Source organism: Diabrotica virgifera, chromosome 1 (genome assembly GCF_917563875.1).
Source record: "Diabrotica virgifera virgifera chromosome 1, PGI_DIABVI_V3a".
In the NCBI taxonomy this organism is placed as follows: domain Eukaryota; kingdom Metazoa; phylum Arthropoda; class Insecta; order Coleoptera; family Chrysomelidae; genus Diabrotica; species Diabrotica virgifera.
The window spans coordinates 26,413,531-26,428,845 of record NC_065443.1 but is presented as its reverse complement, the minus strand read 5'-3'; the positions used below and the strand labels follow the sequence as shown (position 1 = coordinate 26,428,845).

The 15,315-nt window shown below is 30.5% G+C and overlaps 1 protein-coding gene across 1 annotated transcript in view; it reads right to left on the bottom strand.

Moving 5' to 3' along the window:
• Positions 1-15,315, bottom strand: part of LOC114328866 (E3 ubiquitin-protein ligase rnf168) — a 38,210-nt gene that overhangs the window by 10,625 nt on the left and 12,270 nt on the right. The window lies entirely within an intron of this gene.

The following is a 15,315-nucleotide window of genomic DNA, read 5'->3' as shown; positions in this document are numbered from 1 at the left end:
TGGATATTAAACAGGTTATTTGAACTTGGTCTATGGAGTTTCAGATAGCAGTAACCATAGTTTCTATATCTTGATGGAAAACAGGGAGGGGCTGACGAAATCTTAACTGTACACCGACAATATCCCATAAGTGATCAATAGGAGTCATGTTGAGACTATAAAGGTGCTAATTCAATTTCTCAATATTTACTTCACTTAAATATGGGGTAACCACATGCGATACGTGAGGTGACCATGTCTTATCATGAAATTATTTCCTATATGAAGAGGGAAAAGAACCAAGTGTTCAAAGAAAGAAAATCTGTAATAATAATAATAAAGACAACAAATCCGTACTTACTTTTTGATGTATACCAACACTTTGTACCTTGTCCTCCCTACAGAGTGGCTCAAACTTAACATAAGAAACACATTTCTTTTCTTCCACCCGGTATAAATTCAAAAAAGAAGTTTGAGTAAACCTTTGCCAACTGTGTAAATACCAAGAAAAAATGTAAAATAATAAAAAAAATAGCAGAATCCGTTAATATGTTCACGAAAAAACAACTATGAAAATGAGCATAATTTTAGGTGATAACTTTTGAAACTAGTGTATAAACAGAAAGGCTTGCACAAAAAAGATATTGGGTGGAGAAAGGCAGAGAGACCAGCTACTGACCGAAAGGCATGGAGACGTCTGATTTCTCCACTTACCTTGACACCGTAAGGTACAAGAGGACGACTTTAGTATATAAGTGTATAAACAGAATATTGAAAGAAAGACGTATAATACTATACAATGGAGATAAAGAATTTTGAGTGGTCTTGATATAAGATTAAGAGCAATATCTTCGGTTTTAAAATAGTGGATAAAAGACAATGTAAATTAAGAGAAAAAAAGTTTAATCGCTTAATTATCACTGGCCCAGAGCCCGACAGAACAATACGATATACAAATTAAAAAAGTAGTTCTTTGAGCAATTTAAAGAAATACAGGGTGTTTCATTGGGAAAGTAACATACGTTAACTGTAGAAAGAGGACACTTAGGCGATCTCAAAAATACCATACTTAATGGATCTTACTCCATTAATAACAAAGATACTGGGTGTTTTATCTATTTTGCCATTTTCTTAATTGGTTCATAACTTTTTAACCACACTGTATATTTATTATATATTTGGCACGCAAATATCATTTAAGGTGTACAATAAATTCATTTATTTACAATTGTAAAAATCCAGATCCGGATTAAAAAATATTGGAAAAATGTTCCGACCCCAAAACAACACCCTGTACATTAAATTTTTTTAAAATGGATTATTCAGTTGAAAAGAGGATGAAAAACTAAATTCGCTGGTATAATTTGAATTTTCGGCAAAATGATTTTTCTGGTGAAATTTTGAATTTGAATTCGGAAATTAAGTGAATTGCGAGAGCTCTAAGTAGAAAAAATTGAAATACAGCTTACAACTTGTCAACCTCACTGTATATTGATTTTATATTTAACACGCGAATATTCTTTTAGGTGTGCAATCAATTAATTTATTTACAATTATAAAAAATCCAGGTCCGGTTTAAAAAATATTGTGTAAATATTCCGACCCAAAAAACACCTTGTATATTAATTTTCTTTAAAATGGATTTCGCATTTGAAAAGAGGATGAAAACAAAATGAGTGGTATACTTTGAATTTTCGACAAAATGATTTTTCTGGTAAAATTTTGAATTTGAATTCTGAAATTATGTCAATTGCGAGAGCTCTTGTAGAAAAAATTAAAATGCGACTTAATTTTAATTAATACCATTATTTAGTCTAAATTGGTAAAATGTTAATATTTTAGTGTTTCTTTATTATTTGTGAAAAATAGTTTTTGGCGAATATTCATCTTTAAATAATGAATAAATAATAAAGGGTCAATAAAGAATACATCACTTTAATCAACAAAATAGCTAAAAATTATAACAACACAGCGAAAATTTGCAGCATAATCACTATTCAAAACTAAATTTATACGTAGGTACGGTAAATTTTTGTAGTTAGGTACCTAGCGTCATGTGTACTGTGTGTGTTGAGTAAGTGTCTTGTTACATTGCAAAGTCGACGTCATTGTCTTTGCAAAGAGACGCTAATTGTATCCGAACGTCTGCGGTCCCTCCGGTGAGTACCGATCCCACAAGGACAGAAACTATTTTCATTTATTAATTTATAATAAACGAAAAATGTCTGACCCTGGTGAGATTCGAACTAACGACCATTCGGACCTTTCGATCCAAAGGTAGGCGTTCTTACCACTGAGCCACAGAGGGGGGTCATCAAAAATTATTGTTATGTGTGCAAATGTTAATATTTTACCAATTTAGATTAAATAATGGTATTAATTAAAATTAAGTCATATTTTAATTTATTTTACTTTGAGCTTCGCAATTCACATAATTTCAGAATTCAAATTCAAATTTTTACCAGAAAAATCATTTTGCCGAAAATTCAAAGTATACCACTAATTTTGTTTTTCATCCTCTTTTCAAATGCAAAATCCATTTTAAAAAAATTTAATATACAAGGTGTTTTTTTGGGTTGGAACATTTATACAATATTTTTTAATCCGGACCTGGATTTTTTATAATTGTAATTAAATTAATTGACTGGACACCTAAAAGAATATTCGCGTGTTAAATATAAAATCAATATACAGTGTGGTTGACAAGTTGTAAGCTGTATTTCAATTTTTTTCTATTTAGAGCTCTCGCAATTCACTTAATTTCAGAATTCAAATTCCAAATTTCACCAGAAAAATCATTTTGCCGAAAATTTAAAGTATACCACTGAATTTATTTTTTATCCTCTTTTCAAGTGAAAAATCCATTTTAAAAAAATTTAATGTACAGGGTGTTGTTTTGGGGTCGGAACATTTTTCCAAAATTTTTTAAGCCGTACCTAGATTTTTTACAATTGTAAATAAATTAATTTATTGTACGCCTGAAATGATATTTGCGAGCCAAATATAAAATAAATATACAGTGTGGTCAAAAAGTTATGAACCAATTAAGAAAATGGCAAAATAGATAAAACACCCAGTATCTTTGTTATTAATGGAGTAAGACCCATTAAGTATGGTATTTTGAGACCGCCTGAGTATCCTCTTTCTACAGTTAACGTATGTTACTTTACCAATGAAACACCCTGTATAATGAATGACCAAATAGATATAACAGAACAATTATCAAGAACAATTGACACCCGCTCTATCAAAAATACCACCAAGAACAAGGAATTTTTAATGAATTCTGTTTGACTGTCTTAATAAGTTTGACCTTCTTTGCACACCTGGATATAAACAAAGCAACCTGAATTATACCTATCAAGCAATCAATAATCTTATTGATCAGGCGTAGAATTTCAAGAAAGAAAGACAAGCAGGAACAAACAACAGAATACTTATACATAGAAAAATTGAAGCAACAAAATACTAAGGATTATTAGATAAAAATAAATAAATAAAGAAACATTGAAACACAGGTTAGGTTTAATAAGAATGGGCACTTAACCATTTTTCTACTCAACTTAAGAGGTCTATTGTAGAGCATTCCTAATTAAATGTTGTCCTTTCAGCCCAGCCTTTTTAATAAAGTCTATTCTGACATTTATCTAATATGTGCTTTATATTGAGCTAGTATATCCAATAATGTTTAAGGATTTCTAGGTTTAGAAAATGTCCCCACAATCCATGTATATATTTTTATCCTTTATCATTTCGTTGTATTGGTCGTCGTCATAAGTTCCATCCAGCTTATTTAGCTGCAAATCTCGTAATAATACCAATCTTCTCAAAGTAAGATGCTATATTGGAAGAAAAAACTGCCCTGTATGATACATATCAGAAAACGGACTAGACTTCGAAGAATTTACACAAGCAAGAGAGGACAGTCAAACATTTGCCACAAAAACTAACCTGTCAGTAAGGCTAACCTGCATTAGTGGAGATAGCATCCAAAAAAGATTTCAGCTTTTAAATACACAGATAATGTATAAATGGAAAAATTGTTAACATATATATTCAGTGGCGGATCTAGACATTTGTCTTTTGGGAATTTCCAATGAAACACTAACCAAAAGACATAAAAAAGATAAACCCAAACTACATAAAAGATAATATAAGTAATATTCTCCTTTTCATGAACATTTTTCAGTGCGTCACAAATTATAGAAAAAAAGGTAAGCCCGTGATAATACACATTTATGACATTTATTCTAACATGACATTTTAGTTAAATCTGACAGTTGTCAAATTTTATTTTCAATTTGGAATAAAACCAAATCAATTGTGTCTATTGCATTTATAAAATGGTATTTTCTTTCATTTGTATAGTCTTATAAATTGTACAGATTATATTGATAATATTATTATTGTATTTAATAAATAATACTTTTTTGATTATGGCGCCATCTATCGACAACTAGAATAATCACCGAACTAGAATAATTACCAAAGTATTCAGCGACGTGCCTTTTTTTCTGTCACATACAATTTAATGCGTTAGAGAGAAATCGAAAAACTGTGACGCACTGAAAGATGATCATGAGAAAAAGAATAACTTAAATGCATTAAGTTCACTTAATTTTCCTAACTAGCGGGTTTATTGGGTTGAATTTGTCTGTCTATGGTTTAAGTTTCGTGTCAGCTAATACAATGTGTCCACGGATAGGGTGCCCTAGAGAAAAAACTTTTTTATTTTGAATTTTAGGGAAAAATGTCATTCTTGATAAAAAGTTTTGCTTGTTCTAAAACCCCATAAAATGGAATAAAAATTTAAGTTTTTCAAATCCTGGTTAATTTTATAGCCAATTTTATGTAAATCCCTATAAATTTTTGCACTAAGTTCGAAATTGTAACAATAATAACTTGGGAGAACAACCCTTTCGCTTCTCTGGACTATGAAGCCAGACTTTGTCGTTCTCCTTGAATCATCCAATTATTGATTAATTAAATAATTATTAATCCAATAATTTTAATAATGAAATTTATCTCAAGATAAATTCTTTATTCAATGCTAACATTGTCGAGAAAAATGACAATTCGCAAATTATTTATCGGAGTTGACAGTTACTAAGCTACATTGTGGCTTGGCAACACTAGATTATTGTTACGATTTCGAACTTAGTGCAAAAATTTATAGGATTTACATAAAATTGGCTACCAAATTAAGCAGGATTTGAAAAACTTTAATTTTATTTCGTTTTATGGGGTTTTAGAACAAGCAAAACTTTTTATCAAGAATGACATTTTTCGCTAAAATTGGAAATAAAAAAAGTTTTTCCTCTTGGGCACCCCAACCGTGGACACACTGTATATGTTTATGTTTCAACAATTGTTTTCTTTCATTTTGGACCTTGCCGTCCCCCCGTCCCCATCCCTCGTAGCTCCAGCACTGCATATAATACATATATACAGTATTCGCGGTGTGCAAGTACTTGGAAGGGAAACGAGAAACGACCGTGCGCGAGTCGCGGAGAAATATTGCAAATATCTTAAATAATTCATATTGTCAATTGAAATTGTCAAATTGACGTATATTTCATACCTTCTGTCATTGAAGCAGAAAAATTATATATTGCTCCACAATATTGATATGTAAATTTAATTAATTGTATTTTGCTTGCAGTACTGCATTTTAATAACTAATTTTATTTACTACATACAATTGTTTACGTTTTCATAACATAACCTGAATCTTATTTTTTCTTCTTATTATTTTTTTGGACTATGGCCTTGACAATTATCCAGTAACCAGGACTAATATAATTGGCCAATATAATTAAAAGTGCGAATAAAAGTACAGAGCGTAGAAATAGGGGTCGCTTTGCCGAACTTGCACGGTCCCAATATATACATACAGCGTGTCTACTTAAGTTGGAAACATATGGGAAACTTTTTTGTTATGGATTTTACGAAAAAAAGTTATTCTTTACAAAAAGTTCTGCATGCTCTAAAACCTAAGATTCAATCATCAGATATCAAATGTTTTAAATATTATACGAGGTATGTCAAAAAATATGAACTTCGTTCAAGAATAAAGTACCTTTATTTCTCTCAATATTGAAAATTCTTATTTTGAAAAGTTGTTTGGAAATATAAACTAAGATCAAATATGCAATTACATGCTTCTAATTGGAAAAAAATATTTTCCAAATTTTTCTCAAATATATTGATACTAACTTTGTTTTTATTTATTTCACATACGATAACTCTTTTATTATTACTTTTACGAAAAAAAAGTATTCTTTATAAAAAGCTCTGTATATCCTAAGACCGAAGATGCAACCATCGGATATCACATTTTATTAATTTTATACGAGGTATGTCAAAAAATATGAATTTCACTCAAGAGTAAAGTACCTTTATTTTTCACAATATTGAAAACGGTTATTAACAAAGTTGTTTAGAATTAAAAACTATGTTTCAATTTGCAATAACATCCTTCTAATTGAAATATTGTGAAACATAAAGGTACTATAATCTTGAACGAATTTCATATTTCTTGACACACCTCGTATAAAATTAATAAAAGTTGATATATCATGGTTGTGTCTTAGATTTTAGACCATGCAAAGCTTTTATGAAGAATAACTTTTTTTCGTAAAATGAATAATAAACGAGTTATCATATTTGTAATAATTAAAAACGATGTTGGGTAACCATAAATTTGAGAAAAAATTTGTTTTTCAATTAGAAGCATGTAATTGCATATTTGATCTTAGTTTTTAATTTCAAACAACTTTTTATCATAAGAATTTTCGATATTGAGAGATATAAAGGTACTTTACCCTTGACCGAAATTCATATTTTTTGACATACCTCGTATAATATTGAGAAAATTTTATATCTGATGATTGAATCTTAGGTTTTGGGGTATGCAGAACTTTTTATAAAGAATAACTTTTTTTCGTAAAATTAATAATAAAAAAGTTTCCCATATGTTTCCAACTTAAGTAGACACGCTGTATATACTGCATATATACAGTAAAATATATTCTCATTTTTAGAAATTTAGAAATTAGAAGGCATATTTTCTGAAAAATCTATATGAAAATCGATGTGTCCTTAAGAAAATATACAGGGTAGCGAAAAAGTATGGAAACATGGTAATTTATCGAAAACCGCTAGAACGATTTTTATAAATTTTGGTGGGTAAGGGTCTTCTAATGCGGCCGGTATTATGGTGGTAATTACATTGTTGTCAATTCTTCCGTTTTTCTGCAAATCTAATGAACTTTCTTATTTCAAATGGAACACCCTGTATATTTGTTGCGTTTGAACTCCTTAAGAAATACTGATTATTTTTCATGTTATATTCCCTATACCTAAATGCCATAATATCGGAGTTATTGCTACATTTATTAAAAAAAAATTAAACAACATGGTCTTTTGGTACCAAAACACTGGGAACAAAAAAGGTATTTTGTAATTTTCCTCTTAAGTTAATCGTTTCGGAGTTATAAAAAAATTAAAACAGAAAAAATCGAAAAATTACGATTTTAAGGTTCAAAAACACAAATAAAAAAAAAAAAAGAATGTGTGTGTACTTTGTACGCACGTAAGAAGTTATACTTCTATTATATGATTTAAACGAAATTAATATACTTTTTATTTATATTTTGTTTAAATATTAAACTAATTTATACTTACTACTTCTCAAACATTTTTATTAGAACAGTGCCAAAAATTAAAATAATAAAAGAATAAAACACACACAAACACATTAAACAAGCCACAAATGATGTCTGAACATTAATTGTCGAAAAATTTTTTAACTAAATACGTATTTCTGAAAATACAATTATATAATACATATACATACTTACAATCATAAAATGTATTAAAAAAAAAACAAAAAAGAAAGTTTCTATTGGGACTCGAATCAGCGCTGATAAGAGCGGTTGGTATTGGAATTCGTTCGCCTTCTCCGCTTAGCCACGGACACTATGTGTCATTATTTACGAAGATCGACTAACTAAACGGATTAAACTTGTGATATTTTGAAAATTGATCAAATTATTTTAATTTTGAATTGAAATGATTTAGAATTGAAAAAATACAACAAAACATAGAGTAAAAAAACAATATATTAGGTGAATATTGATAGAAATTTTGATGGTAATCAAATTATATAAATAAAAGTATTACATACTATGTATTTTGGCAGATCAAATAGGTAGGTTTATATCCATGATACATTAACAATTATTACGTACCTGTTGCTTTTAAAAACTATTTAGAAGTCACTACAATATTATAAACTTTTTTGTTTCTGTCCTCACAACAATAAAACTAATATATTATACATTTGTTTACCTTTACCTTTACCTCCAAACCACAGCTGCCATATCGGATAATTTTTGACATGTCATTTGAACGTCCAATCAGAACAAAGTTATAATGCGCATGCGCCGGGCTGATAGGTTTTAACATATAAAAAAATCACCCTCTATCGCCGGTAAAGAAGTATAACTTCAAAAACAATTTTTGAAATTACGAAATACCTAAATTTAAGTTCAAACCTTCTTCTATCAGCTCCCTATAAGAATTTTCTGCACGTTTTATTCTAAAACATTGTTTTTTTTTTAATTGTTAATGAAGTGCATATGAGAGAACGTGCGATCGGGCTGCATTAACAACTAAAAAACAATGTTTTAAAATGAAATAAGAACAAATTACTTATCTGTAACTGATAAAAAGGTTTGAACTTGAATTTAGGCACTTCGCAGTTTCAAAAATAATTTTTTTTATTTGTGTCTTTGAACCTTAAATATCGTCATTTTTCGATTTTTTTCAGTTTTAAATTGTTTACAACTCGGAAACGATTAACTTAGGAACGATTAACGAGAAATATTACAAAAGACCTTTTTTGGTCATAATCAGTATTTCTTAAAGACTTCAAAATGCAAAAAATATACAGGGTATTCCACTTGAAATAAGAAAGTTCATTAGATTTCCATAAAAACGGATGATTTGACAACAACGTAATTACCAACGTAATTAAAAATCGTTCTAGCGGTTTCCGAGAAATTACCGTGTTTCCATACTTTTTCGCTACCCTATATACATATTATTATGTCACCTAAATTTAACAACAAATATTATGACTAACTAAAAAAAACAAAACATATACGCAGAGAAAATGGGAGAGCGGAAAAAATTAATTAAGCTTTTGCATACCTTCAAAATAAGTTAAGTGATATTTTAAAGTAATTTGGTTTTTCAAAGGATACCTTTATACAGTATGGAGCAAATGAAAGGAATAATTCGTTATTTCGTAAGCCGGCAACTTTAGGGAAAAATCCCAAAACAGGTCGATTTTTATTTTTAAATTATGATTTGTTTGGCATAATATATCATACTAGTGACGTCATCCATCTGGGCGTGATGACGTAATCATTGATTTTTTTTAATGAAAATAGTCGTCGTATGCTAGCCCATTTGAAAGACTATTCAATTCTCGATATAGTGATATAAACATTAACATACTTATTTATACAGGGTATCCAAAAAAAATTGTTTTTGGATTAAAATAATTGACACAAAAAGAAGAATTTATGTAATATATTGAATCCAAAATACATTTTACTGCTCTCAGAAAACAGAAACCAATGTTTATTTCACAAATAAACACTTTTAACTATTTAGAATGGGAAATAAGCCACAATATTATTAAAAAATGATTTTTATTAACGTTTCGACGCCCAAATCGGGTGCCGTTGTCAAAATACAAAATACTATTAATATAAACAAAAATGTTGTTGCTTAGTAAAAAAATTCTTCTAATAATTTATTTAATTTGACTCATTTATATCGGCAATTCAGATACATATGATACATTTTAAAGTAGAAGACTTTAAAATGATATTGCCAATATTTATGAGTTGCGTTCCTGGGACGACTTTACTGAAAGATAGTTCATTCGATTACATGAAATCAACCCCAACTCAAGAATATCCGTCACAAAAAAATCATAGCATGTGATCTGTCTTTAAAAAGACAACCACATGCAATGGTGACATTAAAATTCTCGCGTTAGAGATCTCATAGCTTCAGAACAACATTAACAAATAAACACTATAAACACTGCTTTTGGTGGCAGTTTGAACATTGAATTTAAGCGAAAAGCAATGTTTATTTGTTAAATACATTTTTTTCTATTTTCTGACAGCAGTAAAATTTATTTTAAATTAAATAAATTGCATTATTACATACATTCTTCTTTTTGTGTCAATTAATTTTATTAAAAAAAATTGTTTTTGGACACCCTGTACAAATAATTCAGTTAATAATTCAGTTCGTTTTCAGTCGTCGATGTGACCAGTTGTGTTTTGTTTTGGTTGTCATCACGACCGACTTACTCAAATTTGTTTAAGTGTTTTTGTTATTGTTTTGGAGTGTTGTGTAACTAAACTCGTTGTAAGTGTTACCAGATTTGTTTGACTATTCTACATTTTGTTTACTTTTTTAACATTCAACGACCCAATTAAATATTGCTTAACCTTGACCACCATGATCTACAATTGTGATATTTGCTTGATTGAATTTTCCGAAAACGACAAATATAAGATACGTTGTCATGGGGACTGTAGACGATATTTTTGTCTCAAGTGTTCTGGTCTCAATAAAACCGTCTCAAAAACTCTACTAGATCCAAAAAATGCCCATTTAAAATATTTCTGTACATTATGTGATTCACCTAGCCTCAGATGTTTAAATGAAAAAGTAACAAATTTAACAAAAAATCAAATACCACAAGAGAACTTTGACGCCTTACTTCAAGTTACTAAAAAACTCACAGATAATTTGCCTGTATTTATAGAGACATATGATTTATTAGCAAAAAATGACGACAAATTAGACTATCTTACAAAAAAAATTGACGAGATTCATAAATTAAATAGCTTGTTAAATCCTGAGTATCTTTTAAAATCCATAAGGCAGATGGAACAAGATATTTTCAATATATCGTCAGTTTTTTTCGGCTGTTCAAATGACACGATTAAAATACAAGTCCAAGATACACATTCATCTGAGATAAAGTTGGGATTAGAGAGGCTCTCTTCACACATCAGTGAAATATCTAATCAAATGTATAATCTTTCCAACAAACTACCTACTATACCAACGAAGAAAGAGGTATCGAAGAAAAACATAGTATATGCCACTTCAAGTACCCAAACTGAAGACACCCAGCATTTTGAAACCAGTACAGTCAAAAAAACAAAAATTGCACAAGATAAATGTCACTTTGTCGTCATTAGCAACTTAGCCCCAATATACACACCTATACAAGTAGTTCATTACATTAAAGAGAAGCTAGGTATCAAGGAATTTATAAGATGTTACGCCCTCCTTAAAGATGCCAACTCAGATACTGGCTCCTCATTCAAAATAGGTATTAAGTCTAAAACATCTATTGACTTATTATTTAATAAAGAAATTTGGCCACCGGGTGTAAACGTTAAGTGGTCTACAGAATCCTTATACTCCGAACCAACGACTTCATCTGAGACAGATATAAATCAGAAGAACATCAGAAGCACGGTTAACTTGGAAAATCCAATTACCATTCCAAGTAACAACAAGAATGAAGTTGATACCACAAATATACTGACAGACAAGCAGGCCATTGCAATGTGCAAATCTAAAGATCCTTTCCGTTCTCATATTAATTTCATTAAGAAGGATACTTTAGAACCATCGATAAATCTGGATCCTTTGACCCCACCAAGAGTTAGATTGACCAATAACTCGAATAGTCGATATCTTTTAGCCAGATTAAGGGAACCGGATATCTTGAAGGCCATTAAAATTCATCTTGCTTTTCTACACGACCAACCTGCATCAGTATTTTATGATGGGTATACCAACACAAGTGTTAAACTCTTTCTGGCTTCCGAAGGACTTCCGACTAAGAATGAAGATCTAAGAAAAATTCTTCTAGAATTCAACGATGCTTATGGAATCGGTGCAGATGAAGTAGACGCTGATCTTGCTGCTTTTAGGTCTTTTCTCACTTCGGAAAGAATTATTCACCTGCAAAAATCAAGGGAATGTCACCGAAATTATTATTCCACTAGCTCTCCAAGACGAAATTTTTAAATAATACGACGTGTTCTGAGGAACTAGAAACCTCGAATAATTTTAGTGATGACAACTTTAGTATGGTTCTGATTAATATTCGTTCTATAAGAAATAAAACTGACGAATTGTTTTTGTTTCTAGAGGAATTAGGATTTCCCCAGATAGTTGCTGTTACAGAACACTGGCTTGCAGTCAACGAGCCTTTTTTTGTAGAGAATTATACCACAATTGCTAGGTATGATCGTCCAAACTCAGCTCAAGGAGGCACCCTAATTCTTTCTGCAAACAATGATTTTTCTCTGATAACAAAATATGACTTTTTGTTGAATGAAGCCTTCTTTGAATTTTCCTTAGTTTTTAATAAAAATCTTAATCTTTACATTATTTGCATCTATAGATCACCTGACTCTTCCGTGGAACTATTTTTTCAGAACCTGCTAAATTTGTTAGATGACTTGCCTCACAAAAGCAGAAAAATTATATGCGGAGACTTCAACATAAATTATGCTGCTGCTTGTGCTACCCAAATGTTCTTGGTCAACATATTTGAATCATATGGTCTCTCCATGCACGTTAATTCTCCTACAAGGATTACAAAAACTACATCTACCATAATTGATTATATTGTCTCCGATTTCTCACCCCTTGATGTTTGCTCTACAGTTATTAATGCGGAACTATCGGATCATGAAGCAGTATATACGAAATTTAACATCTTCAGCAAACCCTCCTCGAAAACCCGACGTTTAGGTAGGATTTTTTCCGCTCGGAATTTTCATAAATTTCAAAATTTATGTTTAACTTCTGACTGGCATTTTCCTTCTACGGACGTGGACTATAATTTCAGTGATTTTTTGGAGAAGCTTGTCTGTATCTTCAATAAGGCATTTCCTTTAATTACGATTAAGCCAAAACGTCGCAAACCCTGGACTACCAAAGGTATCCGCATATCAGCAAAAAATATGCGTTCACTACTTTATATCAAGAAATTTACTACCAACGTCTCTGTCACTCAATATATCACCAATTACAGAGTCACATACTTAAAACTCATCAAATTAGCTAAAAAAGCCTACTATCAAAATCGTCTGGGAAGCTCCAAAAGTGTTGCAAAAGAAACTTGGTCCATAATAAACGATCTTCGAAACAAAACCCACGCAGCTCAAACATTTGCCCTTCCAAACCCTGAAAATCTAAACGAATACTTCATTAACGTGAGTAAAAATATAACATCCACTATTCAGTCTCAACAAGATCCCATTTCCTATCTCCCTAATTCAGAAATTGTCTCGAATTCATTCTTTATAAGACCAATCTATAAATCTGAATTGATCCAAACGATCAATAGTATCAAAAGCAAATCATCTTGTAGTACTGATGGACTATCTATAAAAATCTTCTCAAATCTCACAGATAATGTGTTAGAACTCCTCGTGTCACTAATTAATGATTCCTTTGAAAACGGTAAATTTCCAGAGTGCCTAAAGACAGCCATTATTATTCCTCTTCATAAAGGTGGCGAAAAATCTAATGCCTGCAACTATAGACCTATTGCCCTACTACCGGTACTCTCCAAAATTATTGAGAGGCTCATAAAAACCCGACTTATGTCCTTTCTCTTTGATAACAATATTTTATCACAAAATCAGTTCGGCTTCTTAACTAATAAATGTACAACTGATGCCATGTTTTCTGTACTTCACGAGGTTTACCAAGCACTAAACAATAATCTTTATACTGCCACTGTTTTCTGTGACTATTCCAAAGCTTTTGATTGTGTAAATCACAACATTTTGATTAAAAAACTTAATTACTATGGAATTCGAGGTATTTCTTTGAATTGGTTTAAATCTTACTTAGATAATAGGAAACAATTGGTTAGAGCAAATGATACTGACTCTAGTCTCAAAAACATTATATGTGGAGTACCACAAGGTTCAGTATTGGGTCCTCTACTTTTCCTGATCTTTATAAATGACATCACTAATTTAAAAATCGATGGAAAAATTTTTCTTTTTGCTGATGATACCAGTATCACTTGGAGCAACTCAACTATTGCAACTCTTCATGCAACTATAACTTCTGATCTTCTTACGATAAAAACCTGGTCTGACTCTAATTTACTCTCCTTTAACGTGGATAAAACGGTAGCATTATCATATAAAGGTGCTCTTCAACCCCTGCTTGTGAATAGCAGCCAGATCTCTACCGTTGATTCTGTAAAATTTCTTGGTATTCTTTTAGACAGCAACCTCAAATGGTCCCTTCATATCGATTTGTTAAGTAAGAAACTCGCCTCGGCCTGCTATGCCATAAGATCTGTTTCGAAGGAACTCAATTTAGCATCTTCGAAAATAACATATTTTTCTTTATTCGAGTCTCATCTTCGATATGGTCTTCCTTTTTGGGGGTCTAGTACAGCTGCCCAATTTGATGTTATTTTCAAATTACAAAAAAGAGCAATAAGATATCTGTTTGGCCTCAGAAGAACAACCCATTGCAGAAGTTACTTTAAAGATCACGAAATTTTAACCCTTCCATCTTTGTATATTTTAGAAACTGTTTGCTTAATTCGTAAACACATGCATGTCTTTCCAGCAAGGCCTCATCATGACTACTCCACCAGAAATTCAACTTTTGATGTCTATTTACCGATCCCGTCTTCTGAGTTAGTAAAGAAATCTATACTATATTCCGCAAAAAAACTATACAACCATCTCCCTTTACAACTTAAATCTGCAACATCCTTTCTCAAGTTCCGTAAAATGACAAAAGCTCATTTATCTAAAAGACCATATTATTCAGTAGAAGAGTTTCTTAATGACTAACTAAGAAATCACAGTAATGTACAAGTAACTAAAGTGTATTTATCTATATTTGGGTGTCACATACAGCAGCTTAAACTTATTAGTTCCTTTGTTTGTGTTTTATTATATTATGTTGTAGGTTCAATTTTGCAATTTATAGTAATTTTGCAATATATTGGTTTTTGTTTTTTTACTTCACTTTTTTTTAACTTGTTTATATATTTTTTTTTTATTGACGATTTATCTAATTTTATAAAATTGTATTTGTTATTGTTATTGTTATGTATATCTTTTTCGTGAATCTATGTTAAGCTTTGTCCATAAAATTGTATAATTTTCAGTGACAATAAAGCATATTTCTATTCTATTCTAATTATATTAATGTTTATATTACTGAATAGATAAT